Below are 3982 nucleotides of genomic sequence, written 5' to 3'. Positions count from 1 at the left end.
ATGGATCAGGAAAAAAAGAGAGAGAATATTTTTTCCGGAAACTTTCAGAATCTCTTTACACAGAGGGGACACATGTTGATGTAGAAGAGACATGAACAAGTGGATTTTGCATAATACAGTAGGTGACCTTTAAAAAAAGAAGCATTTATCTACAATGATTAGTGCTTTCATTGCAACATCTATTACTAACGTTGATATCTCAGCACCACAGCTCATAAATATGAAATGTTATCCATCCTTTAGCCAGGATCTGAACCTGTGACCCCCGCGTTCAGAAGGGAAGTATCTGCACCCTTTACATCCAACTCAACCTCATAACCCTCCATCAAGCATCCGCAACTTCACCCACGCATATTCCCCTACCTACAACCGAGGGAGACCCGTTTGGAGCCTGGGGCTGGAGTGGATCCATCACCCCTTCCCCGGTTGGATGAGGGATGAGTCGCCGTGCATCACGCTAATTGTCTCTCAGCCGTCAGGGGTGGGGTGAGTCGGGTCTCCCCCTGCCGCCCAGGCTAAGTGCTCGGGCAGGTGATGGAGGAGCGTTCTGTGCAAATGCATGACATGGTTAATGCCCTGCACCACATCCGAGACCTGCCATCCGTCTCCACCCGGCTGACAGACGGCCGGAGATAGTGAGGAGTTGTCCTATCAAATCCGATTATACAACTCTCTTTCCTTCATTGACATCTTGAAGACTTTTTTTCTTGAGGACTTTCAGAAATTCAGAGTCAATGATTGACTTCTATTTGGACCCAAATGTCTTTTTTTAAGATTGAAGTATGTTAGGCTTTTTGAAGTGGTCACTCAGGGTTGTAGTCTATTTGTGGATTCAAAATTGAGACCAAAGTATAGGACTGCAACAAAAGAGTCCATACATAAAACATCAAATAATGAAAATCATTATTTCCCAGAGCTGTACCTCACATTTTCCAACCTTTTATATGGTCTGACCAACCGTCCAAAGCCACAAATATTGAAAGATATAAAAAGCAGCATATATCATACAGTTTTTTAAGATGTTGCCTAATGGATGTCTTATCAATTCGGAAAAAACGACGCTATGTGTTTTTATTGAAACATTTGTTCAGGCACTCCATCAAACCACTTTCTACTTCCCTTTTAAACAAAACAAGTACAATTATAGTAAGGACTTCTTAAAGTCATCCAACTCTGCCTGCATCATTGCAATTGTTAGAATATATAAATATACAAATACTCTTCATACATACTGTATACCGTANTGAGTTTGGCTGTGTTTGGCTGTGTATCGCTAAACAAGGAAATAACACGTCCAGTGTGCTCTGATTGGTCGGGACGTTGTGAATCGCGCTGAGCTCCGTGGACGTGTTATTTCCTTGTTTAGCGATACACAGCCAAACACAGCCAAACTCACCCCGAGCACACACAAAGTCACAGCCGAAGTAAAAACAATAAGTGTGGCTTGATATTGAGTAAGAAAAAGTTTGATAAACGCTGTGAGAATGGGTCTGCAGAGAGAATTTCGCGCGATCCCAACTGTCTGTTATCAGCCTGCAGCCAGGGAGGAGAGATCAGCAGAGCTGCCTGCACTGAGTGTGTGTGTGTGTGTGTGTGTGTGAGGGGACGGGTAATAACCGGAAAAGCATGACATGGGACCTTTAAAGTAAAAAATAGAAAATGAAAGGGATAATCGATAGTGAAAATTCAATTGTACAAATAATGTTAATAAAAGGCGAAAATGTCTGCATACAATGTCTGAAAGGTGTTTCTTGTAATGTTTTCGTCTCAATCTTATTACATGTGATGTGTGTTCTAATTTCTATGTGTAACTTTTGCTTGTGAATTTGTGTGTGTGTTTGTGTTGCAGCGGTCTCTCCCTCTGCTAACAGCTACAACGAGACCCTCAGCACCCTGCGCTATGCTGCACATGCCAGAAATATTGTCAACAAGCCCCGGGTTAATGAGGTCAGTGGCTGTTAATAGTGCGGTGCCAACACTCAATGTTTGATACAAAAGCTTTCAGCAGGTTAATGTGTGCTGTGCTCTGTGTGCAGGATGCCAGTGTTCGGCTGATCAGGGAGCTGAGGGAGGAGATTGACAGGCTGAAGAGCATGCTGCTCAGCTTTGAAATGGTATGGAGGCTTTTTATCGTTACAGCATAGCACTTACTCTCCAGGGGATACACCCTCTCTCTTTCTTAGTACTGTAAGGCTTTCAATAAGAGAGATTCCCACATTACATGTTTTTTTAGCAAAGTTCTTTGTGAGATTTTTCTTCCCCCGGGCGGTAACGATTGAATTGAATTGTGACACTTGTGACATTTCCCTCAGGCGAAGTATTTTTGCTGATCATTTTTCTCCCTCTTGACTGACAGCAACGTAATCCCAGTCCATCCCTGAGCGATGAGAGGGATGGAAATCTCTCTGACATCGTGCTACAGAACGAACTGAAGGTAACACAGGGTGGACATGCATGGTTTCATCCACTGACAGATACAGTCGTCCTTGACGCATCATCGTGTGACACTCATTTCACTATAAAGAAAGACAGGGCAACAATATAAATAAGGAAGGCTGGGGACAGTTCGCCTCCCACCTGAAGAATACACCATCTTAAGCATCACTTACTTCCTATAAGTCTGTCATCACAAAGGCCTGTACGTCCAAGCATTGTTATCTAGCAGGTGACATTGACATTGATTTCAAACCCTAGTCAATTCACAAGGTTTTAAGAAAGGTGCATGATAAACGCTTAAAGCAGGGGTGTCAAACTCAAATACACAGTGGGCCACAATTACAAAATGGGTACTAGTGGTACTAGCCGGACTGGTTCAATGTTTATTGCAAAACTTTTTGAAATGAACTTATTGCACAATTTTGGTTTGCCACTGTTACAACAGTCTGCTTCTAGGCGTGTAATAGATGGGTTTCACAAACACTACAAGTGACGACTCTGTAGACATGACCGCTATGCTTCATGCCCCTGTGTACACTATCCTTTACTTGGCTCGAATACCTACCAAGAAAGACGACCTGTGTATCCCAAACTACAATCCCTTCTCTGTAACCTCTTCCTACCTGGCTACAACTACATCTCTCTCGTACGTCTTCTACCCCTGTGTGACAACTCACCATCTTCTCCTGTACTTCTTTCTCCGCCTGTGTACAACTACGATCTTCTCTGTACACACTCCACACAATCCTGTTGTCTCACGATCTCTTTATCAGATCGACCTGGAGTCGTCTGTCACTTCTATATCGTAAATCCGCACTGCGAGAAGATACGAGCGTATCTATCTTTCTCTTGAGTAACTACTCTCCCTTTTTTTACACCAAGCCGCTATTCTAACACAACTACACATCCAGGCACAAGTGTAGCTATCTATTTCTTTCTGCTCACACAGTTTGAGTTCCGCGCCGCCCTGGTTAAAAGTCCGGAACTGAGCTGAAAATTTCACAGAGCGACGATCTGTTCTCTCTGATATCATTACATTCATTGATCCCCTTGTGTACGAAAGCATCCACAACCTTCTCTGTAACTTCTTCTACCCCCGCGATATAACGTGTGAGTGTACAAGCTGACGCAGTCTTCTCCTGTACTTCTTATGTACTCCGCACTAGTATGTGATCAGAGTCCTGAGAAGAACATTAAATATCCTGTCTCTGAACTTTACATTCGACCCCGCGTGGTGCTACATGCTCCAATACTGGTTCATAGACCGAACTTGATATCGTAGATCTCGTCGTTGGACTTCATAAGCATGTATACCCTACCTATAATGAATGCGTCACCACGTAAAGACTTGTCTGTCCCGTACAACAAAAAAAGAAACTCCCTATTAACCAAAAAAAACTTCGACAACAACCGGACACCCTTTTTACATAGTATTCTTTCTGACCCTTTCGACGTCGCATCTCGGTATTCTTTAATTACGATGACTAATAAATACAAATTGTCAAACAAAATAAATCCCGTTAGTAAATTCGAAACATATCAAGGT

At 42.9% G+C, this 3982-nt stretch overlaps 2 long non-coding RNA genes across 2 annotated transcripts in view; both read left to right on the top strand.

Moving 5' to 3' along the window:
- Positions 1–935: 935 nt before the first annotated feature.
- Positions 936–3982, top strand: part of LOC104944210 (uncharacterized) — an 18310-nt gene continuing 15263 nt past the window's right edge. Inside the window, exon 1 of the long non-coding RNA XR_798203.1 lies at positions 936–947. This is a non-coding gene — a long non-coding RNA (uncharacterized lncRNA). The remainder of the gene's footprint in view (positions 948–3982) is intronic.
- On the top strand, positions 1850–2500 carry LOC104944202 (uncharacterized). The gene is made up of 3 exons (XR_798201.1): positions 1850–1947; positions 2037–2114; positions 2357–2500. It is a non-coding gene; the product is annotated as an uncharacterized lncRNA (long non-coding RNA).

Source organism: Notothenia coriiceps, unplaced genomic scaffold (genome assembly GCF_000735185.1).
Source record: "Notothenia coriiceps isolate Sejong01 unplaced genomic scaffold, NC01 NC01_scaffold00000339, whole genome shotgun sequence".
NCBI lineage: Eukaryota > Metazoa > Chordata > Actinopteri > Perciformes > Nototheniidae > Notothenia > Notothenia coriiceps.
The sequence above is the reverse complement of the archived record's forward strand: the minus strand, read 5'-3'. Positions and strand labels throughout refer to the sequence as shown.